General features: G+C 39.7%; 1 protein-coding gene across 6 annotated transcripts in view; it reads right to left on the reverse strand.

Annotated features, from left to right (window-relative positions):
• Positions 1–25,986, reverse strand: part of LOC122842047 (signal-induced proliferation-associated 1-like protein 2) — a 178,313-nt gene extending 152,327 nt beyond the window's left edge. For 3 of the 6 annotated variants that reach the window (XM_044135552.1, XM_044135549.1, XM_044135550.1), the window contains exons 1-2: positions 25,845–25,985; positions 1,816–1,963 (exon numbers count right to left, since the gene is read on the reverse strand). The gene's annotated coding sequence lies outside the window, so the exon portion shown is untranslated. Of the gene's footprint in view, positions 1–1,815; positions 1,964–25,844 lie in introns of all 6 variants that reach the window. The other 3 variants (XM_044135547.1, XM_044135551.1, XM_044135548.1) reach the window with 3 other exon arrangements.
• Positions 25,987–26,894: the final 908 nt, after the last annotated feature.

Raw genomic sequence — 26,894 nt, forward strand, 5'->3', positions numbered from 1 at the left:
CAAGCTACACATCACAATAAAGCAAATTTATTGTCTATTAGATATGCTGCTGTTTTCTTAAGATATTAAATGTACACAACCGCTAAATGTAGTTGTGGCTTTTAAGTGAACATTCCCATTGTGCTGAGTAATATATTGCTGTACTGTGGTTTCAAAGCAGTGTTAGCATGATGGGTGGAGCTCCTTTAAACATCACATTAAGCCTTTTTTTCCTTCTCACAACCAGCAAACATTTCAACCATTTGTCCTTCTTATAAGTGACTAACTGTAATTGAAACCATGTTATTCTATGCTCTGATTTGCTCCAGAAACAAAAATCACTAACATTTTGCTGTCATTGGACTCTCAATAAACATATTTTAAACTGTAGAAACAGTGCAGCAGACAATAAAGTAAAACAACTCAATTTTAAGTTGAACAGAAATGGTAAAATCCTGCTAAAATATGACATTTTAAGCTAAAGTGTAAGAAAATAGCTTTTCCTTTGAAGAGGCCTTTTTGTCTCATTATATGTAAGATTATGAATACTCAAGTTTTATTATTTGTAAATAATAAGTGAGTCGTTTTAATTATTTTTTACCATACTTGTGATAATACTTTATTCTACACTTTAAAGGTGCAGTATGTAAAAAAAAAAAAAAAAAAGTCTAACTATTTCCTATAAAAATAATTTGAAATACAATTAGGAGGGAGGGCAATTAAACATTTAGATTAACAGATTCATTGAGAAAATAAAAGTGGCTTTAAGTTTCTACATCAAATCAAACCCTAGAAGTTTTAAAGGTCTCCTGAATGTTCCCAACAGAAGGAGGCCACGTTTGGTCCTGCCTGCTCCAGCAGAGTCCCACAAACAGAGAGTGCTGTGCAGTGGCCCTTCTCCAAAAGGGACCATCTGTCTCCCCCTGAAATGGGCCCAGCCACAGCGGACCTCCCTGTGACGGTGGGGCAGATCAGGACGTGCCGGGTTGATGTGGCCCAGCAGGTCCCCAGAATAAAACAGCACCTCTTTCCATCAGCACACATCCCTCCCTCTGTCACTTCCCACAGCTTCCTGCTGCTTTCCGGGCTACTTCCAAACCGCCGGCTGCCTGCTGGCGGATCATGCTTTCTCAGGGAAGCGAGAGAGAAATGTGGTGAGAAAAGGGGAAGCTGCTAAGAGACTTGTGAGGTGTTCAGATCGAACTATCTGGGAAGCTCAGTGTTTCTGCACGTCAGCTGAGGTCAATCAGAGTCCACGCCGCTACATTATCAGTGAGAAACAGTGCACCAAAAGAGGGAAGTCGGGAAGCTGTGTGATACTGCTAAAAGTTGAGGATAAACACACTGACGCAAACACATTCACACAAACATCATCTGGGGAGCAGCATTAATACTTTCTGACCTCAGCATGTCACCAGACCACCTCTCACTTCTGCTTTTTCTCTTAAAGTTTTGCTTTCCACACTCAGTGTGATGTTGCTGACAGAAATCTGGCATTTGTGAGATAATTTAGACTTCTGGGCAGCAGCTGCAAGCCCTGCTGCTGACACAGAAGAAGCTTTACTCAACCAGTGGATGCAAAGAGATGATAACTACAGGGAAGAGCAGACCAGACACAGATGAATCACTGGTTTATTCACCTCACAAGAGCTGCATCCAGCAGAGATATGCTCATAAATTCCTCGACTGATACATTTTCCAGTCAAGATATTACTAAAATATGACTAAGACAAAACTCCTCTATCTTTTTATAAAACTTATTTAGCACAAGCATGTAAAAATGCAACATAAATATGCAAACAAATTGCATTTCAAATCAAGAGCAAACATGCTTACCTCATCTAGAGAGTCTCTGTTCTATCGAAGCCATAAAATCTCAAAGCAAAGGGGAAAATGTCCTGTGAGACACCGTGGTAATGAAGCTACTGCAGAGATGCTGTTCAAGTGCATTAAATCCATCAGCCACTTGTTGAGCACAAGTCTCCTGAAAGCACAAAAGAAACAGGATTCAAAGCGCTGCACGGCAAAAATCTGCTTCTCCAGGTCATTTAAGGAACTGCTTGTTTGCAAGCAGATGAAGAAAACTAAGGAGAGTGCAATACATAGGTGTGATGATCAGGGAGTAAGTTTTGTGAAATGCATACAGCTGCCTCTTAATGCACAGCTCCCTTCCCCCTATGACAAACCTACCACCAACAGCTGAACAAGCCTGCATCATTTGCATTTGTAAGGGAAAGTAGGTGGTTGTGCAGGAGGGGAAGGAGGGAATGCTGAGTGTTGGTGTTTGGGGGGAAGGAGGGCAGACCGTGACATTCAAAGCTTGAAGGCTGTGACAGGAAGGACAAGAAAACAACAGAGGGAAGAAATAGGCATTGTTTCCAGGAAAAGATCCCCTAGGTCAAGCTTGTGACCTTCCATGTTGCATGCAATGACTGACATTTGAAGCTGCAGAAGGAAGCGGAATCTACTGATAGACTGCATGCATGTGTGATAAATAGGGCTAGAAACCTATTTTCCAACTTAAACACACCGAGATGAAGAAAGACTAGGCTGCAGAGACCAATAACCTTTCTTTAAAACTGATAATCCCTGCATTCATACTCCATATGTGATTCACAACATCTTTTACCTTCAGTATGAACAGCAGGAAGGCTTAGGATATTTATCTAGGGATGTACCAAGGAAGAAACATCAAGGTCCAAACTATGAAGCTTCAGTGATAAAATAACTCAAATAAAATACAATGAATCTCAGGCTTGATTATTTTCTGAATAATAACACAATTCAACTGACTGATGGGCATCTGGTCAGCTCACCTCTTCCCATTTTGACCCACCATTTTGTTCCTTCCTACTTTCTGTTATTGACGTATTGTAGCTTCTTATGATGATAAATTAAAAACAAAGCTGAAATACTATATGGATACATATTTTCAAAAACATAATACGTTACACTGTCTTTAATTTGGACAATACCTATTTTTTTTGTCTGAAAAGTCAATTGATTTAGCGAGAAACTTGTTTAGTTGGCAACAATGGGGTGACTATTGGTAACCGCTCTCATGTAGATTTGACCTGGTGGGAGGGTCTGTCAGTCTCTCTACCAGCAGAACAAAAGAGGACGGTGGCTTATGTTCAGACTTTTCCAGAAGTAGATAAGATTGGCAGATAAGATCTGCTCCTCCTGTAAATATCGGCCAATCTCAGACCTCCCAAAATTAAGGAAGTGAAGAAAATCAGGGCTGATTTATTGGTGCACTTCTACAAATAACTCCTCCTCTTGACAGCAGATTCTGACAAGAATAAAAAGACTGACTTCAAATTTGTAATTATTCAATTGGATTTGACCAAAAGTGGGGAAAAGAAATGGCAAAAGGATGCAGTGAACATTAACAGATTGCACATATCTGTATAAGACTTGCTGTTTCACTGTTTGCAACAAAGCATTTCTTTGTAATGCTAATCTTAATGCCAATTCTGAATTGGACTTATGTTTTTCTAGAAACATAAATAAGGCATTTTACAGTAGTTGTAAAATGTAAAAATTGAATAGTTAGTTCTTTAAGTGCTCCTCCCTAAACATTGACAACACAATTTATTCCTCTGATGCATTTATTAAAGTAGAAAGGGCAAACATAAAACACACCACATGAATCAGCTCCTGTGTTTCTAAATTCCAGCGCTTTAGGATGACAGCCATCTATGGAATAAAATTAGTGCCGCAGCTCTGAAAGGACGACCTTTTTGGTGCCATGATTAACATAATTACTACCAGCAATCCATCAAGTGAGAGCTGAGCTCAAGCCACGGCACTGATAGCCCAAGTCAAATAATCAAACGACAGAGCAGGGCTTTGTCTGAAAATGCAGAATCTGGGTCTGATTAAACATACCAGGCTGATAACAGAACCGCTGAATAAGATATTGCCTCATATCTTAGAGATGCACAAATAAATCTGCTGGTGACCAACATGGTTTCTGCTTGGCTGGACCTTGCCAGCCAACACCTTGTCAGAAGCTCAGGAATCTAATTTGTTTCTGATCTATAAACGATTTATATCTACATGCTAACAGGTTATGCAAATAGCAATACGTTTTGGTGTGAAACCTGTTGTCACATGGTTGAAATTGAAGAACAAAAGGTATAATACACTAATTAAAAATAAACTATTTTCTGCAAATGTATGTCTGTCTATTCAGGCTGCTACAACAGAGAGGTGGACTTTTACAGGTGCAAGCAATTTCATTTCTTCAAAGAAACAAAGAGGAGAACTGATCAGGAGCAGACTTAAAGGCTTTACGCATTACAGAAAAGTTGTTCTGTAAACTTCTCCCGTGTTGTGAAAAATGGATTTGGGAATATAACTGTCCTTTTGGAAATCTCACGAATTTACAGAGACTGCAGTTAATAGTTTGTGATGCTAACAGGGCTAAAATGCTAATAAACAATAATAATATTATACGAGCTTTAAGAATCCATTCCTTAATCAATTTGATTTTGCTTATATGTGCAAATAATGTTTGTAAATCCTGGTTAAAGCAACTCTTCTCAGAGAAGTCAGCTGCTCCTAACATACATATAGACGGAAATAAAAATATACTGAAATTTTGATAATTATAGAGCTAAAATTTGTGTCAAAGACTTTCAGAAACTGAAGTCCATTAATGTCTGGTTGGCACATCTCCAAGCACATCCCCTTATAAAAAAACCACAGCAGACAGCTTTTAGCACAAAATGTCAGTCAACAGTTTGACAATTGTGACTGGGTTGATTTACGATCCAAATCTGTGACAAGTAGGCACGCAGGAAACATGTTAGGCTTGTTTGAACAAGTTGCAGCTAACTACAAATGAGTCAAAAAAAAAAACCTGCTTGAATGTTTTGCACAACTTCCCGTCAGTACTCCTTCAAGGCTATATTAATAGCGTTTCTGTGCATTGCTTAATGACTTGATTATATATTTCCTCTCTTGCATAATTGAGTTTGAGGCAGCTTAATTAGAAAAACATAAAAACAGTGTCATTCTAGCCACTTCCTGATGACTGCTTTGCTCTGCCTGTTTCAGGTCGGAGGCAGGAAGGTGTTAATAGCAGGAAATGACAGACTTTAATCAAGCTCAATGAATAGCAGCAAGCACAGCTCTTTGCGGCACAGTAGGCTTTGATCCAGCCTCTGCAGGCAGGTTCTCGGCTTTGATTTGAGTTGCAGGGAAGGAAAGGATTTTATTTGAAGAGTGGGAAGCCCCAGGAGGTAACACTTAAGAGTTCTCTGTCGCTGCATCCCTGCAAACAGACGGACTATTCATCAGCCTACACATATGTGCAGAGAAGGCCTGTGGAGAAGAGCTCGTTTGCACACGGACGACCAGTTTTGCAGGGCAATTTACATACCAAAGGTAGTCATTACACAAACGGATCCACATGCAAAGCGACAAACGTTTGCAAGAAAAACATTTTAATTTTGGTAACTGGAGAAACAAATTTTATTGATCTAAATAAACAGAATAACTGCCAGGGATTCATCTAATGACAATTAAACCTCTCCGGGAATAAAAGAAAGGAATAGAAGCACAATTTTGATACTGAAGTAGAAATTCAACAAGAAGAAACTTCAGTTGAATTCATTAATTGAGATTATTTGCTGTTGACATTTGGAAACAAGAAAGAAGATCTCAGCTGAGATAGAATATTTGGACAAAAAACAATAAATAGCAGAGAGATTTATAAAGAAACTCAAAAATCTAATATATCTTCCCCATTTGCGGGGCGTGCATTTGGAAGCCTTGAGTCCTTGACGCAGCCGTCGCAGGTTCGATTCCTGGACCCGGCGACATTTGCCGCATGTCTTCCCCCCTCTCCTTCCCCCTTTCCTGTCAGCCTTCTGTTATATAAGGGACAGTAGAGCCCACAAAAAGACCCCTTGGTGGGGAAAAAAAAGATATCTTCCCCATTTGCAAGCCTACAAGCTAACAGGTTGAAATGCAAATTGTAAAAGAAAAGCAAAGTTTGGACAAAAGCTGCAAAAGTCTGATTAGTGGATCCGTACAGTGTGTCACTCTGCAGTCTCTGTTAATCAAACAACCCTCAGGGTGACTGTCACTCTGCACCCACTCTGAAAAGACAAGTAAACCCAGCGTGACAGTGTGGAAACTACTGAACCTTCCTGCATGATTACAGCAACCAGTTAAGACAGCATAATGTAGGAAGCAACAAAGGCATGGGGCCTGATTGCTTCCACCAGGGGAACATGTAATAAAGCAGAAAGGACGCAGGGCACCGACATCGCCTCAGATTGTGCTCTTTTTTCTGGTGGGTGTGACGATAGGCAGGCCTGTGATACATTTGCTGTCTGATATTTTTAGTCCTGCTGATAACAGCATGCTTTGGTAGTACAAGTTATGCTGAGTGGAACAGGAGCAGGCATTTAGGGAAATGGCCTTCCCCTCCTGCAGAGAGGAAAACAGGAATAACAGCTGGGTGACAACAGGAGTCTCTGAACATCTCCCTTCCTCTCAGTTTATCCTGAATCTGTTGCCTAAGTCTATCAGAGAGCCGGATAGCTACGCTGCCTCTTCTATCCATCACTTCCACTTCATCTTTCCGACAGAGGAGGAGAGAAACGAGAAGGGGTTAATGGGCACATGAGATGGGGGGGGCTGGAGGAGAAGAGTAAACAGCAGCTTCATTCGCAACTCTCTCCGTTGTTGCTAGGCAACTTTTTTCTGCATATGACAGCCCTGAGTGACAGCAGACCTCCCTTATGAACAAAGATGGAAAGTTGAGGGAGGGAGAGCAGATATGTGTGGTGATCGGGTGAATTCAGAGAGAGACACATTGTTGCTCCTGGCAGTTCAAGGCAATCTAAGCATAATAAAGGAATGAGAAATGGACAAAATCAGCAGCCATAAAGATAAGATGTATATCAGAGAGATTTTAGCTCTGGAAGGAAAAGACAAATCAGACACACAAGCTTATATTTAGTACAGTTTGAAATCACTTGATGCTTTTGCCCTTTGGGTCGCTAAATGATTCACATGAAAGGAAGTGGTGAATATTCCTGGTTAACCTAGTCATAAGGCACAGACACAGAAGCCAGTTAGAATAAATAATGCATTATTTCCTTGCATCACAAGTCTGGAAAATAAAAAAAAACACATCAACTTATATTCTAAAAAGAGAACCAAGGCACGTTTCAACTCTTTTTGGGGAAAGCATTGTAGCCTCAGAAAAGAAAATATAAATCCTCCAATGGATCCTCACTCAGTTGCTGGGTCCAAAAAATGATAACAAGAGGTGCAGAAACATCTTGATCAGATGGTTAAAACACCACAGCTAACTCTATTCGATCTGGAGAAGCAGCAGCTGGACACAAAGCTTTCCCTGGTGATGGAGTTCCTTTCCCCATCTTTGGAAGTGAGCCCATCCAGATGAAGCTGCTTCCATCAGAGATCTTCTTCCTTCTATAATGATCCATATTTTATGACAGAACCCAAGAGCTTTGGCTTTTTGCTCAACTCTTCCTTCAACCACACAGACCAGAGCTTTGCTCACTCTAATCCAGACAAGTCAGGCTGTCAAAAGAGCTGATACTCCATCCCACCATGACATGTGAACAAGACAACAAGAAACCCTATTATTCTCAAACCCAGAGAGAGAAGAAAACCTTATTCTGCTAAGGAATCATGGTCTGAATCTTAATTTGACCCAGTGCATGCCTGCATCAAAATCCACAGAAAGGCTCGGAGAAACCAGCTGTAAGCTTGTCCTGATTCAATAATCAAGCATTAAAGCCACAATGCTCCTCTTGAATCTGAGGTTTGATAACCATTCAGAACTGGGTTTCCAGTATTAGAGGCATATTCTTGGCAATTATTATTATTTTTTTTTTTACCATTTTGCTAAAGTTTTTCATTGCTAGCAAACAACTGAGTAGAATTTCCAAGACAATTCTCAGCCATTTCTTTCTACAAATTAAACTAAAAAGACTATCATGATCAAATTCTTGTGTCATCGATGCATCAGTTGCATTTTTTGGAAACTGCACACACTATAAATAAAATATGATTAATTACAGACCTGAGAGAGTTATGGAAAGATTAGGAGTGTGCTGGAAGTCATTTATTTCAAAGATTCTCTACTTATGTTTGCAGAGGAAGCATCAACAGGGAAGTTGACCCTGATTTGGCTAATAGGCAAATGGTCACAGTTGCAAGCATTTTCTGTGGACAGAATAGGGCGGCAGATGTGTGTACCACAGTTGGCAAGAGAAATTGAAGCAAAACAAGCAATTTAACAAGATTTAAATCTCTTCATGCATTGACCTTGTTGGCAAGCCGTTAGTATTTGCTACAAATACAAGATTAAAACATGTAAGATAAGCCAAAAATAAAAACTAAAAAATACAACAATAGAAAGATTATTTTTTGAGGGGTATCCAGGGCCATCTGGAATTTCTGTTCCAAAAGAGCAGAGTTGTTCTGTAATTAATAAACTTCTCCAAAAGGACAGGTTTATTAAGTGAGAGCTAGTCTTACTCTCCACAGGCTGCATATCAAGACCCTAGACAAGAACGGGTCTGATGGCATTCCTGAGAACTAGGCGACTGTGGTTAACAAAGCAGCTGGCATCTGTTTTATGAAGTCACTTTCAAAGCCTTTTCCCTACAAGTAGCATCAAAAACATCTGTCTCCAGGCCAGCCACCCACATATGAGATAGCCTCATGCTTGCAGGATGGCCCGCAGATGCAGGCAACAACAGTCATGCTAATGTACATGTAAAAATCCCAGACAACCACAAAGTGACAGTTAAGTCAACATTACACCAAGAGTCACACGGGGGAGGCAGGATGGAAAAGCTAACATAAATACATAAAGGAGGCTGTAGGAAAAGGTAAAAGCTGTGGAAATGTCTAAATGGGAAGAAAAAGTTTCCGTGCCTCTTCACAATTTGTCAAGACAAAACAAACTTTCGCTGTTTATTGGGAGTTTATTAGATAAACCTTCACACAAGGGAGGTTTTCATGGCTTTCATTGTTCTCAACAAGTGTGGTGTGCATTTCTCTACACATTTTAGAACAACCATACATTGCAGTTTCAGCTGCAAGTTGTGGGAGGGACACAGTGTTGCGTCTTCAGACGTTGAAAGTTTTTCCCATTCTTCTAAGACAAACTTATTCCAAGTGGATGGAGAGAGTCTGAACATTCATTTTCAAGTCGTGTCTTGACTTTTACTGGGCCATCCTACCAAATGAAAATGCTTTGACCTAGTGTAAGTGTTGGTAGCACTGTTGCCTTGCAGCAAGAAGGTTCTGGGTTTGATTTCTGGCCCGGGGTCTTTCTGCATGGAGTTTGCATGTTCTCCCTGTGTGCATGTGTGGGTTCTCTCCGGGTTCTCCGGCTTCCTCCGACAGTCCAAAAACATGACTGTTAGGTTAATTAGTCTCGCAAAATTCTCCATAGGTGTTTGTGCATGGTTGTGTGTCTTGTCTGATTCTGCAACACAGAGACAGACAACACAGAGACAGAGACTGGTGACCTTTTGCACAAAACGTTTGCTGGAGATAGGCAACAGCACCCTTCCCGACCCCATTAGGGACAAGGGCATACAGAAAATGGATGGATGGATGGATGGATGGATCTGACATATCGTTGTCCTGTTGGATCATAAACTTCCATCATGGCTTCAAATCTTTCAAAGCTTCTAGCAAGTTCTTTTTCCAGGATTGCTCTTCTTACTTTCAGTGTTAGTTTAAGTGGATGCCCATCTTTTGTTTGGTTTTCAATTGTGCCATATTCTTGCCATTACATTCAAATTAGTTGTTATAACATAAATACATTTGCAAGTAGTGACTCTAAGAGTGCATTTCCTTGCGTTGTTGAGGAAGGTGCAGAAGAATAAATTTAAACTCCATTCTGTCCAGAGTAGTCCTGTTAGTGGAGGTAATATCCAATAACTAGGAGCAACGCTGCTATATTGAGACTGCTGTGCACAGGGTGTATTAGATGCACTCTGGCTCGGAGCATTGTAAAACACTGAGCATCATTAAGGGGAGTGTGCTTGAGCACTGTCCACAGCCCCGCAGAGGGACATGTAGTGCAGAGAGTGCAGAGAGGAAGGCACTGGCAAATGGAGTTATTTTCCATTCCCTCAGCCCATTTATGGAAACATTTTGTGAGTAAGTTTCGGTTCTCACGGAGCAGGAAAAGATCCAGGGAACGCTAGAGTAAAAGTGAGAGAAATAAAGATGTGGAGTGAAAGACAGAAAGGAGAAGGGTTTGTAGAAATGCTGCTTTTAGCTTTTTCTCCTTTGGAAAAGACCATGCTCTGTGTGTGTCCTCCTTTGTGTGGCTCTCCCCTCTGGCAAAGGCCACAAAAGCTTCCATTTATCTCTCCTGAGCATCTAGCCTTATTGAGGAAAGACCCTGAAAGGCGGCAGCCATCACATGCGCCTGGGTGACATGGCTTTTCCCTTGTTAACACTTCAGTCTTGCACCCATGGTGCATCTGACTGAACCTCCACCAGAATGAGGGATTACTACCCCAGACAAGCTTGGAAAAAAGGAGAAGCAGTACATCTGTTCTATATATTTGCATTTCTTTGGTCAGGATCACAATGCACCACTTGACTCGAAGGAAAGAGAGCATTTTCAGTCAGGCATGAGAAACCCACCCCGTCAATGAGGTCTTTTTTACACCCTTGGGTTTCTTCAGGATGCCACAAAGAGCAGCTTGCACAAAACACAATCTGTCAACTCGCAGGCAGACGGGGACACTTTTTTTTTCTACAATTCTCACTCATCAGTTTCTATTTACTCTGTGTTATCAGCAGTAGAAAGGACCAAGTGCAACTTTAGGCCATTGCAATGTGTGCTATTCAGCAAACTGCTTCTCTAATTGCAGAGGGAGAGGAATTTCTTACATCTCTAGCATTGAGGCACAACAGCTGCAGCTGGCATGGTATGTGGTGGGTGTGTTCAAGGAAGGCGGGCAGCTAAAAGGGTGTAAAACACCAACCTCCTGCTGAGAACCACAGAGGCACGCACACCTTTGCAAAATCATGCTTTTGTGCTTTTCCTTGTATAATTTCATTGTGGTTATAACATACCAGAGCATCAGATGGAGTCTTGAGCTCTAAAGTTTGACTCCCACTTTGCTGTCACTTGTCAGCACATCCTTGATCTATCTAATTTAGAGTGCAGACCGCTGCCAAAAGAGAAGAAGAAACATACTCCAACACATGCACACACAAATTTCATTCAGCTAGTTAATGGGTCATCATCACAGATGTATTCGAAAGATGAAATGCTGTCTACAGACAACAAAAACAGTGGATATTCATATTGTAGCATTTGCTGTTTTCTGCTATACCATCCCCCTTTCCTGAATGCTAAATGGAAGAAAATGTCCACGGAGACGGGCAAAGAAGAATCAATTTCTCCCTCCAGGAGCCCAGTGCACTGATCCGGCATGACGTGTAGGTCTCCTCTGACCTTTAAAACCCATCAGGACCACTGATCTGATGAGGTGCTCATATGAAAAAGAGAGGGGTGGACAAATGGATGGTGGCTGAACAGCAAAACGTCTCACTCTAACAACTGTATAGTACGGTTCTAATTGAAGACGCTGATGCTTTTCCTTCACTGGTGAAAGCACTTGCAAGCCTTTCGTCATTAATATTTATGTGATCGAAAATGGCACACAAAGCGGAGCAGTTAGCTTCTTTAATGCACTGCGGCCCCGATCGAGAATAGATCAGGCGCAAGATGAGAAATGGGCGCAAGAAGGTGTCCGTCTTTAATCACAGCGTAAGCCAGGATTTACAACAGCGTCCCAGATAGGCACAAATTTCCTTATTACTCACTTCCTTATCTCTGGACTGCAGCTTGCTCTGAAGAATGTCACAAAGATGCCAGTACCTGGCAGCTGTTTAACCTACACCAACCAAACACTAACTGATCATCATATTACTACCATATTTGACCTCGTTTTGTCTTCGATACCGCTTTGATTCTCCACAGAAGAGATTCAGCAAGGTTTCTGAAACATTGCTCAGGGTTTTTGGACCATATTTACCAGATAATGATGCAAATTCCCCAATCCGCCTCATCCAGGATGCTCAACTGGAGTGAGATCTGTTGACTGTGTAGGTCAGTAGATATCATCTTATCGAGACATGGTCACCAACAATACATATGTAGATTGTGAAGGTTAGATGTTACATATTTAGTATTAAGGAGCCCCAGGTTTGCCCCAGTGTATAATAAGCCTGACGGGCCTCCAGACTTTACTTGTGCCCCCACTAGGTTTAAAATTGCTTATTCATTTAAGATTTTTTTTAAGACTTTATAATCAATCTTCAGATATTAATTTTTCAATAACACATAATTACTAAGTGATATTTTCAAATTTTCTGTCAACTTAAAAAAAAATTTAACTCAAAAACACGGATGAATGACTGCCAAGCGCCCCTACCACCAGGCTCAGCGAGTTTTCTGGCGAAAACCTTGAGAGCCTAAAGTAAGCCAAGAAAATATTCCCCACATCACCACGACCACCATGGAACTTTTGTTTGTACCAAATTCTGGCGATACCATCCAAATGCAATAAATGTTAACATTGTTTTGAGGAAATGTTCAAGTAATATAGTAATAGTGGCATAAAAATGCAACAACACATTCTCAAAGTTCAATAAACTTTAAATTCTAATGAACATTTAAACAATGGAGCTGGAAGACATTTTGAATATCCAAGATAAATATAGAAAACTGCAGAAACAATACGCAAAATAAATTACGATGTCTCAAAACTAAATTAACTTTCAGAAACAGGAATAGTTGAGAACAAAACACCAGACTTAAGACTTTTATTAGTCAGTTTTTGGTAAAAAGAAAAAAGAGAAAAACAATAAATCAAGCAAATGAAAATTATTGAGTTTCTTTTAATTTATTATGGGTTTAATATATTTATTGGTTTTTTTGTAACAGGTCTAAGTTTATCTTCAGACACTTCAACAGTTAATAAAGACACTGTCACTTTAGGTTAATCCCAAAGAAGACATCCTCCTTTGATACAAGACTTCACCAAGTCATTTTTGGCCCCATAACAACCACTCACTTGACATTTTTGCAAACATCATAGATCATAACTGAAATACTCAAATCACCCAATGTTTAAGTTCCTAAATGCATCAAGTCACTTCCGTTTGAATGGACAGAGAGAGTTACTAAACATGTCTGGTGAGTGTAAGTGAAAAAAATAACGCTTTCCTTTTTGTTTACTTCATATCCAGCATTATCATCAATTCCTAAAGCGCTTTATCACCAGCCACAGCTGAAACATCAGAGATAAACAAGATAAAAGAAAAAATAAAGTCGCACAACTAAGATGAATGATTCATTAGAAACTCCTCTATCAAAATGTCCGTATTAACACAAGCTTCCTTAAAGTGTCTGGTTTATTTTTCACTGTAATACTTTTGATTAGCAATGAGATGGATGAATTCAAATCATTACTGCCATCCCTGAGAAACCACACAGAATTCAGCTATTCAATATTAAATCAATAATAAACCCAGTACATTATGAGACACCAGGGACAAAAAAAAAGCATGGCTGCATCAGATCCATTTTCAGCCTCTTTTCCAAAAAATATCACAGAGATTTTTGTTGTATACACTCAACAATCAGACCAGCTTCAAACTGGCAGCAGAAAATGTAAGATTTTTCATCACCGAATTCCAGACCCACACATCTTTTCTTGGATAATTAGGCTTAATGACAGGAAATAATTAAATGACCCTAGAAAATGGAAAATGTCACCAACTGAGACGCTGGATCAAGGGCAACCTGATGACTCCATGTGTAGCTAAAGGGCAGCACCATGCAAAATGGAGACGGCTTAAAGTTGCCACACAAAGTTTCTTTTCCATAGAGAAAACATAAATACACATTTACACTGGTGAAAATCAGAGACTAGCTTTGCTTTTGACTCAATACTAAAGCAAAGGTTGATCAATAAAGTTGATTCTGGCAAAAAAGAAAAACATTTTTGTCCGACAACGACAATTTCTAGATCAATTTGCTTTTTGTATCTGGACAGTTGTTGGTCATTTTCATCCACGCCATTTTTTTCTTTCCATTTGATCATGACATTTACAGATTAGAAAGAAAAATGAACAATTATGTAGCCTAATTGGTCACAACATAATATTTGATTACCGGTAGGTCTTATATTTTCAGGAGTTCATGCTTTGCATATTGTGGACATATTTGACCATTTGAATGAACTTTAACCCTTCCAAACCGAAGGTATCGGCGACTATAGAGTCAAATTTGCAATACCGTAATTCCGTCACACTTTGCGCTGTCTGAAAAATTCCAACGGTTTCTGAAAAGGAAGATGTTGGGTTTTCCAGCAGATATCGGGCAATAATGGGAATTTCACCCCTGCCGTAGCAGGGAGTGAAATTAATCTGATGAAACAATTCTTTAATAGACGGTAAATTGTGAAAATAACTTACTAGAAATTGAAAGTTCCTGTTGTTATGGTTAGATGGGGAAATATATATTTTCTCACAGGATTTTTAAAGAACTGCGTACATTTAAAATAAGCAGAAATATCCAGGTCTTAAGGGGTTAATGTCCACACATGTTTTAGTGGCTAATATACTAACGCTTACTGAGACATTGTGCAATGGTTCAAAAGGAGAATAATTAAGGACAATTTTGGTTATTCCTACAACAGTATCACAATGACAAACTTTCCTGATATCTTGCAGTTTTAACTTAGTACTTTAACAAAATAAGTGGCACCATTTATTAGCAACAGCATTTATTTAAGTTGTTCATTTAAAATAAATGTATGTAAAGATAAAGTTCAGGGACTGATATATAGGTAGTGGATTTACACAGACAAATATGTATGCAATAATAATCTGTTGTTTATCTGATGTTTACACAGTTCAGCAAAAAAAGATACAATAAACTGCGGAAGAAATACAGGTCAATATATTTACATTTGTCAACATGCTGAAAACTTACCTTAACCTTTGACCCTTTGTGTTTGCATGTTTACTCTAAACCTTTAAATCAGATGAGAACAGTGTAATTATACAGCTGCTGCAGCACCTGGCTGTCTGTCCTGCTGCTGTGTGTTGTGTTTTGGCCCGGACCCTTGCAGCCCAGCGCTGCTGAACTGTATATGGCCTTAGTCCTGTTTACATTTCGAAGAGCTTCCAAGGCTTCCAGTAAACACGGCCTGGGGTAGGTGAGCGATGAATGGACGCAGTGTAGCTGCTGGGCATTGTAAGATTTAGATACACAATGATCTCTTGTTGGGAAAGTGAACATAGTGTCTGGGACTCTGTTTGACTTGTTCTGTTATGTAATCTCCTTTTCTCTTGCTGCTTCGTCTTTTAAGGCAGCAAACTCACTTATATGCTGGCATTCAGCTCTTCCCTTCCAGCTCTGGATCCCACATCATCTCACCCCCTGTGGCTAACTTCCAAACAACCGCAGCAGCTTTGAAAACACTTTATCCTGAGGGGAGGAGGGGAGCGGTCAACCTCTTCCACATTGACAGACTCTCCGATTACGGAAGTAGGAGGAAAAAAGAAACCCCAAATCGGGCCACAGCCACTCCAGATCATTATCCTCCGTCAACAGCATTTACAAACGACGCAGAATGATGTTGTAAAATAAGGTATAGTGAAATTGAATACTACTCTGGCTTTGAGTTAGTTCTGCTTGGCTGGGCTGGTGCTCCTTAAACACATCATTCGGCTGCAGCAGCCGTAAGTATAAGGAAAAGGCCAGAGCGACTGGCAGCCATGCATAGTTCAGCTCCTTTCTGCTTTACCCATCCCCTCTACTTTGCGTAAAAGGGTTTCCCCATACACAGTGAATGCAGCATCTCAGGCTTGTCTAAAATATTCACAGACTACTGTGTCTCTGCAACAAGAAAAAGCCACAGGCAGAGTTGCACGCAGACATTTTTGTGCTGCAGTAAGTGGTTAAAACGCTACACAGCGAAGCCCTGAGTTAGTCATATGTATGATTCAAACATCCTTTGTGAACTGAAACAACAAGAGGTGGAATATTTGTTTTTTTAATAATAGCAAGGCTATACAATGATCATAGTCCCAACACAAACTGGCTCTGACCTAAAGGTTTATGACAGAAACTCTGGAAGGAGATGCAAAAGCTCCAGCTGGTCAGAGCTGCCAACACTTCATGACAGAAATAGTGGGACATGTTTTAATGCACCACTGCCTTCAGCTCCATCATTTTGGCTCCAACAAAGCTGAACTCGTTGAGTCCCTTTGTTTGCTTTGCAGCTTTGTGTCTCTGTCAGCTCCAATGTGATCCCAGTGTTTATATAAAACAAGGTCAATTTAACCCACTCCTACAGCTTGAAGTTTGCTAAACTACCTGCTGTTATTCTCATCCAATTACTGTTGGAGGTCAGAAATAAACTGCTTCAGAGGCAACCAAAGAAGGACTTAAGAAGGATAAAACCTGGATGAGTTTCCTTCAATCTGTCAGAATGGCTGTGTTTGGCAATTTTTCAGTCTTTGATAGAAATAAAAATTGCTTTTGATGAAGTATTGAAGATAATGCATGTGTTTTAATAGAGGAAAAGCTGCAATCAACAATCAAAATGGAGGGTAATAAAAAAATATATATTTAAATATAAATTCAACATGATATTTAGGCTTTGTTATGTGCATTTGTTTAAATAATTTATTAAATTACTAAAAATCAACATGTTTAAAATATGTCTGCAAATGTTTCATCTGTATTTACAAAATTAAAATACAAAGTTATGAATTAGGGCTGTATGACTGAACAGGCATATTTAACTGTGAAAAAAATAAGTTTGGCCTCATTTGTTATAAGCTGTGACACTTATAAATGTGAACATTTGTATAAATTTTATGTATTTTTTTTGTGTTCTATTATCAGTGTTTATTTTTGCATAACGTTTGAATAAATATGTTTTCAGCTATTCAAAGATTCAATTCCCTGTTCTCTGAGTGTAAATTCAAACTCAAGTTATTCCAACCATCAAATATTTTGATGCGATTTCAACGCCATCCAAAAAAACCCAAAACAAACTAATGGTATTTTAAATTTTTATTTATAGGTATGAAATGAACAGAGAAGTATAATATACTGAAACCAACTGGTTGGGCTAACGGGCTGATGACAAGGTGGTGGGTTAAGTTCAAATTCAAAGCAGTAATGGAAGAAATTGAGACTACACCACAATTGGTTACCATGGAAACTGAACACAGGCAATTTGATTAGAAATTGCCAACCAAGGATTTTTTGTTTACTGCAGCTTGAATGTAAAGACATGTGACTGATGATTCTCCTGACATCTGATTATTTGGAGGCAAAAATAAAACCAAAATTATAGTAACTAATTTCACAATATTACTTTATTACCCATTCAAGTAAAATGAAATGTAATATCCACGAAATTGTCAGTTATGGAGCATTTTATTGGCACTATCCTAGTACATTTCTATTTATAAATACATCTAAAATTAAATAATTGTGTAGCCAGTATTATATGCCATACCACAATAAAGCTGTTTCACTGGAAAAGCATCATAATTAACTTGTAATTGGTTAAAAAGGCCAAACAATTAATCAAATGTGACTATTACATTGGACCACATTACTTTGAACTCCACAGGAAAACCCCCCAAAAAACAAAGAAAGCGACCTGTTATAGTGAGTGAGATTCCCAGCACAACTAAACTAATTATCATTTGATTTATTGACCAAAGTGAACACCACCTAGAATAGCTCACCACAGACAATGACAGACTACAGGCCATAGCGACACTTTCTCATTTGTCTCATGTCAGTGAGCTGGCAACATGAAAGGAACCAACAAAGAAAAACAGACACTCTCTCACAATTGATAAATGTCTGTTTGGGAGTAAGTTCCTTCCTGCGAAAAAGGCTGAAACTGAGAAATCTCTCATATTTCACAGTGGGAACAAAGCAAAACATGACCACTTACAAAAAACAAAAGGAAAAACTGAAATGACATAAAGCTTCACAGCGCAATATACTTCTCATTTTAGTTTGACGTCTGCAGAAGAAATTCTGACACTTACATCCAATTCAACCTCAGTTGTTTTTGAAAACTGGGTTATCTCAAAGAAAAATCCAACAGTTTAACCCCTCAATGTCCACTAATCCAAATTTCAGTTCGACAGCATTATGGTGAGGTTAAGTGAAGGATAAGCAGAGATGCTTTGGTGACTCACCAACCACATTAAAGATCTGCATCTGTCACGGCTCTGCTCCATTTGAGATGTTAATTACAATTATCCCCTATTTGAACCCAAGTTGGTGTAATTTCAACACTCTGAGGAAACTCATCCCATGGATATTGGGATCAATCTGACAGCCAAAGGGCGAAGATTCCTGATTTTTATACAACTTTTGACTTTAGCTTATGAGGCTAATAGGATTTGACTTTACTTTCTATTTTAAAAGTGCCTCCAGATGTAATGTGGTAAGGACTAAGTTTGGGTTAAAAATGGGAGAATTATTCAATCTACCAACCTGTGAATGTAATTTGTGTCCCTGAGTCCATTTAGCTTTTATGGAGCGTTCACACCAAACACGTCTGCCGCATGTGCACTTTGAATGCTGACCCATGACATTTTGCTCCATACCAAATGCATTTCAAACGTCAGCCACATCTGCTTTACATTCAAAATCTATGAAGAGGTGCATCAAGGGCGCATCGCAGCGCATTTCGTGCATGTAGAGCGGCACAATTTGAAGCATTTGATGCACCTCCACATAGACTTTGAAGGTGGGCAGCGCTCGGTCTAGAGCAAAATATCAAGTGTCTTCATTCAAAGTGCACACGCGTCAAACCTGGAATGTCAGATGCGTTTTGGTGTGAACGCACGTCAGATACATCACAAATTGCTGTAGCCATTGTTTTCTGTTGTCGGCTTATATGTCGGATGTGTCGGATGCTCAAAATGTTCCAAAAGTCTCAAATCAAGCTGCGCTAGCTGCGCAAAACGTGCTGTGATGGGCCTTCAACAAACCTCGACGCAGACTTTGAATATAAACCAGACGCGCGAAACGCGTTAGGCGTGAACACACCATTAGAGTGATACCCTTTTCCTATGTTGGCTGAACATTTCCATAGTAGCTAAAATGGAAACTGTTATTGTAAATTTAAGTAGATAGATTAAAAAGATCTTGGTGTAGCACATGCAAAACAAAAACTATTGAACACAGTACTCTATTACTCAAATATTTAACAGCTGCAGACTATTAGAAACCTAAATGCATGAATAGCAGTGAATCAATAAGTAGTTTCTTTACTTTCTGATAGGCTTAAAATCATTTGATCTACAAAACAACCCCCTAGCACATTTTAAGTCTTTTTGGATAAGGACGGTTCAGAGAAAGAACACAATAAAAACTTCATAAAAGACTAAAAAGAACAGCAAATACAGTGACAGAGTAAAAGTAAGTGGCTAAAAGGACCTGCAGGATTCTTGGGCAATTTTTTTGGATGAAAATTTTAAAAGCAGAGTGGAATGATTGAGCTTTTGCAGATGAATCAAATCACTTTCAGATGAAAACCCGAAAGGAAAAACGACTAAAAGAGGTACGTACCGGAGGAATTCAGGAGATTAATAAAAGTGCTGGAACATGAATTTCATTTAGTGTCACTGGTGTTAAGCAGTGATTGTCACTAGTATTCACTAGATCTGTACTCACAAAATGGAGCAACTTACTAGACGAGGTGAAGCCATTGTGGCAGAGTTTACCTTGACAAGAAATATTGTGGTTTTATTTTAAATTCTGAGATACACTTAGCAAAGAAAAAAAAATCACCAAGGTTGACCGAAGTTTTTTAAAGGAAAAATGAGGTTTTACTGATTCCTAACCAGGTGGTCATAATGCTGTAGGTGTTTTAGCCATAATGGCATGTGGTCCATCATCAGTCCGTTTATCTCTTCAAACAGGCCCTTTCTTTCTCGCTACAGTAGGAAGAAGGTATGCACATCGGCACTAAATCAAATCCCTACTTATCTCCCATTGGAGGCCGGCCACGGCCTACAGAGGTCAGTCGTGCCAACGGCGTGGGTCTGGTGAGAGGAGCACAGACCGCGTTAACCCCATAGGTCACTGCTGGTCCTTGGATTCAGTGGCCATGGGGTTAATGACTGACCAGCTCTTATTCCCTTCATTGTGCCGCACTGACAGACATGTAGACAAAACACGTGGGGTGGGTCAGCAACTTTCAGAGGCCTTTTTTCCAGCATTCCAGATACAGACACTAATGAGTTCCTGGGGGAACCCAGGGTGCAGACATAATTCATCTTTGAGAGAGACGTTTTCCAATATGCCCGACTAGCAGATACCCATAATGCATGAGCATGATGTCTTTTTGGAGGGGTTTTGTTACATTATTACAATGAGTGATCCTTCCCAGCTCACTACTTTACTGGAAGCATTTTTAATGGTTTGCTCTGATAGATTAAACTACAAATAATACAAATTTGGTATTTACAACAGTGAATGAAAGTTAGCAAAACTCAACAGATCTTCATCCTTAAACGTCCCAGTATTTATAATAATCATTTGTGAACCACAAAGATTTGCGATTGTGTCAGAAGATCACAGCGGCAATAACTTTCTTTTCTGGAAAAAAAAATGGTAGAAGATACAGTAGTAAATATGAGTTAACTTTCTGTACATCACAGGAATACAGTGAGGATTGTATGTAGCTCTAACGGTTAGTCATATGAAGCTAAGCCCAGAAAACTGGTGTTGAGTCAATAGGTCATATTCAACAGGAAGGTTTAAACTGGCTTAAGCTGCATATCATGATGCTTTCATGACACAAAACACAATCCTAATGCCCACTGCATGCTCCCAAGTGAAAAATACAACAGGAGGGCTGAAAGCTTTAACCCAATGTAGCTTTGATAAAGATATATCCACATGTTTTCCAAGTCTTTTCAGGTTTAATTTTTTCACTTAGTGATTTACAGAAGGCTCTAAAAAGTGTGTAAACCTGTGCTTAACGCTCAGGTTTTGGTGACATAAAGTATGTCACTTGTATAGCAGTTTATTTGGTCCAGAGGACCTCAAAACATTTTTCACTACATTCAGGCATTCACCCATTCATATGCCGATGGGAAGATGCTGTACACGTATTTCCAGGATTTATATAAAAAATAGAATAACATTGTTACAACATTGTGTACACCCTTCAATTAAAAGTCTGGTGAAGCTGAATTTTAGGTACTGTTACACCACCAATAACCACTTATCTGGAGAGACCAAGCATTGCTAAAGTCTCTCTAGACAGTCTATGTGCAACAGAAGATCATTAAAAAGAATGGTAGAAAAGATAAAAGGTGTTACCAGGATGAGGTACATGCTTATTGTCAAAGTTCTAGAACAGCTGAAATCTACTTGCAAAACTAGAACAGCAAACAGATGCTGAAAAGATGTCCCCAAACACCATGTAAAGCACCAGAAGTGCTATGTTTTTTAAATTTATTGTCCATCTGTTCCTGCTCCACTCGATCTCCTCGAACACATCTATAACAAACACGCAGCTTCTAAACACAAATTACTAAGCAAGCAATGAGGCACAGCAGAGCAGCACACATATTCTCAAGAAACACACCGCAGGCTGTAAAACCTCATTGGGTCTATGGCGTAATGAGTGGATAGATGGTACCAGACATAAAGGAATCATTTGGCTTTTTTTGGTTTTGATTCGCTGAGGTGAACAATGACATATGCAACACCACAAGCTTTTGGTAGTTTATTTTGCATTCTTCAATGAGTCACAAGAAGTATATTAAAAGACACTGTCAGCAATGTTGAGGCGAATAGTTTTGGTGTTTCATCATTAAGGTTATTTTGCACATCAATAACTCCTCATCCTACACACATCTCTTGTGAGCTCTCCCCAAGACGATCTTTAAATCATCTAAATGACTTTATCTTTGCTTTCCCTAACAGAGATAGATGGGCTTAAATCCTTCTATAAATCCAGACAGCAATCAAAACAAAGGCTGATAAAATGACCAGAAGAAAAACTGTCTGTCCAAACAGCAGCAGGCAGCATGTGACCCCCCCTGTCTGCTGGTTGGTTGGTCTTGATGCAACAGGATTTGGTTGGAGGAGGTAGAAGAGGGGGGTAGTCTATTGTGGCTGTCTGCTCACCAGACACTCACAGCCAGTCAGCTGGCACACACCAGACCAGGTTTTCCTGATCCTCGTCACATGCACGGGATGTGAGATCTGTCAGAAATTTGCCTGCCACATGCTTTGGCAGGCTTCCCTGGTTTATAATGACATTAAAAAAACGCAACACCCCAGAGGTCCGAACCCTAGACCTTTAACGGCTTTTTTACGATTTAGCCCAAAATCCTGACTAGTCATCCCAGCAGCAGGAAAGCACCGTGAGAACACACACAAACAGGGGGAAAGCCAGAACAATAAAATCGGCCACAAGCTTAAGTAATCTGTGTATGGTAGTAACACATTTCACAACCACCTCTTTCTCCCAAACCAAAGATAGAAGCTGTAACTCTAGCAGGGCGTCTCCAAGGCCACAAACCAGGAGACACCCTAAGCAGCTCAGCAATGATAACAACTGCATATGGCCTGCAGGTTTGTCCCGGGAAGCCGTTTCTCGTCCAAACCTGACAGGTGGCTTATTGTTCAGCTGAGAACACACTGTGCACGTTATTTATTTCTGAAGACATACCGCTCTGCCTCAATCGCCCATCGTCTAGTTCGTGATGAAAAAGATGTTATTAGAAATAGATGAAAACATATTTCTTCTTCAAAGCTCCCTGTGCACCTTGCTAATGGCACAATGCAGAAAATCTCTATTGAGGCGAAGACTGAAAGACCTAACCATGTCACTGCCATTATCGAGGCTGCTGAGTAAGACTCTCTCTAGCTGCTGCCAGCCAGAGAGATGGGTTTCCTGAAACTGCATTTTTTATTCCACAATGCACAAACTCTTCTCGTTATTATTTTATCTTTCTTGAACCAATTCCACAGTGGATACCTCTGGTAAAGAGGTATATCAGGAAGCACTTTGGCTTCTCTTATGTAGGATTTCACGAGACTGGATCACACACTGATGTGGATTATTCTTCTTTGCACAGTCTCTGGCCCTGGCTCCCCCCTTATGGACTCTTTACTTAGGATCACATACAGATTTTCTATAGGATTAAGGTCTGGGGATGACTGAAACGAGTACCGAGGTGAATTATTTATTGTCTGATGAACCACTTCTATGTTTACATGACCATATGTGTCTGATATGTTTTTTGCTGAAAGACCTAATAATTACTAATTTTCACATTTTCATTATGGTGCGTTCACACCAAATGGGTTGAGTGTGTCAAAAAAAACAATGCAAATTATGCGCTGAACATGGGTTCAAGTTCAACGCATGTACACTTTGAATAAAGACCAGCATTTTGCATGTCTGGTTTACATTCAAAGTCTATGTGGAGGCGCATCGAGGGCAAGTCAGATGCGTGTGTTGGACGCTTTGGATGCATCAACCGTTCAAAACGGTTCAAATCTCGCCGTGCTACATATTTAAAAAGTGTCTGTATGGCCCTCAACGCACCTCCACATAGACTCTGAATCCAACCAGACGTGCCTGACGCTCAAAACTCATTTGCTGCGAATGCACCATAAGAGGCCCAACAGATTTTTATTTAAAATCTTGTATTTCAAAAGTTTATGTACTGTAGCCTTAGGAGGCACATAGCATCATGGAAGTATGATTGCAGATAAAGACCCAGCAGAATTCGGAAAGCTACAATATCATGTAGATCCATGGTAATCAGTCTCTGCTGCAGTTCTATGAGCTTGCTTTAGAAAACGCAACAATTCCTCCCAAAAGAAAATTCCCACCCAAGCTGTTTACTGTTTAGCTAAAAATAAGAGTATGGAGAGTTTATTTGTTTAAGAGTATGTCGTTTTTTAAATCTTCCATTTAAAAAACCTTGCAGGTTTCTCTGCAATACAGACCTTTATTCTCACACTCATACCTAAAGACAATTTAGAGAGACCAATTAACCAAACAGTTATGCTTTTAAGCTGTGGGAGAATGCCAGAGCACCTGGAGAGATCCCACACTTACACTAAGAGAGCATCTAAGCTCCATGGAGGAAGACACCAGACTGGCAACAATGCTACCACTGAGCAGCTCCTACTGTTTTCCTAATTCCTCATGTGTACATTTGTACTGAGCAACTGTAACAACAACATTTCCCTCAGGAACTCATAAAAGGTTCTGATTCTGATACAAACCATCTTATTCTTATATTTCCTTCAGTGCAGTTGACAAAACACAGGCATCTAAATCCCAGTTTAAAAAAAAACAAAACAAAACAAAACATAGGCCCAAGTACAGCGATTTAAATCAATGTGTATGTGGGTAAAGTTTCATCCACAGTAACAGCAGATTTCCTCACACCTCACTACAGATGTACTTACAGCCATTTCGGATAACAGTCATTTGAAATATTGCCTCCCTAAGAAGCAAACTTGCGGTAGCTGGAGTTCAGCCAGTCCATTTCTAGAGTCAAAGGAAAAGAAATGTTGAACGCTATTCCAGGCTAGAGAGGCTTTAGCGATATTAAAACACTCCTGTGCCCATACTTAACTCAGCACAGCCCCACAGAAAACTAATCTTTCCCAGACATTAAACCCTGTGAAAAATATTGCTCTCACATTGATCTGAGCTCTCCAGGAGAAAGAGAGAGAACTCTGCTAAATCTGTGCGAAAAAAAGGGGGGAAATAAATCATAGGAGTGAAAATTAAGCAAAGAAATCTTAGATTAAAACTGACTGCTTTCCTCCAACTGGAGTTGGGGCCTCTTTATTTCCCCTTTTATTTGGGAATTTTTTTGTTAGTGTAAAGGCTAAACTTCCTGCAGGAAGACAGCAAAGGATATGGAGCTGGAAGACAAACAATATTTGACTTAATCTCCCAGAGGGGAACATCGTGCAGCGAGTCTGAGTTGAATGGGCTCCAGAAGGAGCCAGCTGTAAAGCGAGATTGTATATGAATTGTACATGCAGACTGCCGGTTTTTATTTGTGGTGAATCCAAACAAACGTGACGTTAGGGGAAAGTGTTCTTTGTCTGAACATACAGGCAAGAAATAGATAAATACATGCAATATCCACCTCGGACAAAAGCAATGCCACTACATTATCATTATCAACAAATATAACAAAAACAAAATTCAGAGCAAAATTAAAGACGACCTGTGTGAATGGAGATGAGGAGTTGTCTTTTTTTTAGAACAAAACCAGGTGGGGAATGACGGCTTTGTCGCCCCCTACCGCTGTCAAGGGAGAAAGACACCAAATAAACTCATTCAAAAAAATCCTCAGGCGCGCGCAAGCACGCACACGCGCACGCTTTTGGCTCCATCAACAAATGTCAACATTTAATATAATACAATCAAGGAATAATATTTTAATAATTTGTTCTGGCCCTGCGTATCCTTCCATGTGTCTTAATAAACAACCAAACAGAGATCAAGTTTGACTGACCTATAATAAGCCGTGCACACAAATATACAGGTTATAGATAGACGAGAGTTTAAACATGGTGTCCGTTTGTTATTTTTGATTTTGTCGCTAACACTACAACAGCTTCAGCGTCTCAGCGCAACTTTATCCTTTGTGTCCACCGTTACACCAGTTCCGCTGCACTCTCTTACCATTTCGCTCCTTACTTTCACTACAGAGTCCACTTTTCCCCACTTTACTGGTGGGTTCAGAGCTAGAAAAGGACATTCAGAGCTTACCTTATAGCGTGGGCAGCGTCCTGTCTCCGTTTTTAACCCGGGTTAGTTATCCTAGAAGTGGGAGAAACCAGCAGGGGCAGCCGCAGCCGCTCCAACATCTCCCACTTTCAGTCCCAGCCTCCAGACTGAAGTAACACGGACCATAGCGATATCCATCCACTCCAGCACCTATCTCTGCGATGACAACACGCAATGAGGGGGCAAGACTCCGCCCACACCCACGTGGGAAAAACTCAGCCAGAGGTCCTCTGAGTTATTATTCTACACATATGTAGGCTGATATTGATGGGGACTAATGCCACAGTTCAGACTAAAAGCAAACAATAAGGCCGTCATGTAAACAAAGTAATGTCTGGATGTTTGATTTTGTGTAAGCTCCACAGTGTCACCACCTGGTGAAGAGAAGGAAAGTTGCTCCAAAAAACTAACTGAATAAATAGAAATCTTCATGTTGCTGTTTTTGATTCGATGCAAGGATTATGTAAAGAAATGGCAAATTATTTTAAAAGGATGCACAATATTGTAATATTTAATATATTATTGAAAAGTTGATTTACTTTAGTAACTCAGTCCTCTCAGTGAACCACATTACAGATTAATTACAAAGAGATTGATGTTCTCAAGCCTTTATTATGTCAATTATCGTAATTCTCCTGCTTATGGCTAATGAAAATATGACGGTTAAGATTTGAATAAATACATCAGGCCAATAAAAGTGTAAAAATGAAAAGTAAGTTTAATAGATCCAAAAAAGATTGTTTTGATTCAGTTCAAAAAAGACATCTGGTCTTCTTTTATTGAATATGCTCAACTTTACTCGTATAACTTCCCAGACATTCATTCCTTTGCATCCTTCAATTTGCAGAGATTTTACAAAGATCAAAAATAATTTCATAGCAGAAAAGTATCAGCCAGCATTGCAAAAATGTACAGCATTATCTAGGTTGCTAAGCTAGGTTGGAAAACAGACAATTTGTTCCAAAGGAAACATCTAGGCCTGGCAAAAATCTCCTCAAACATTTGTACAAGAAATGTTACAGTCTGAAATAG

Source organism: Gambusia affinis, linkage group LG13, assembly GCF_019740435.1.
Source record: "Gambusia affinis linkage group LG13, SWU_Gaff_1.0, whole genome shotgun sequence".
Classification (NCBI taxonomy): Eukaryota; Metazoa; Chordata; class Actinopteri; order Cyprinodontiformes; family Poeciliidae; genus Gambusia; species Gambusia affinis.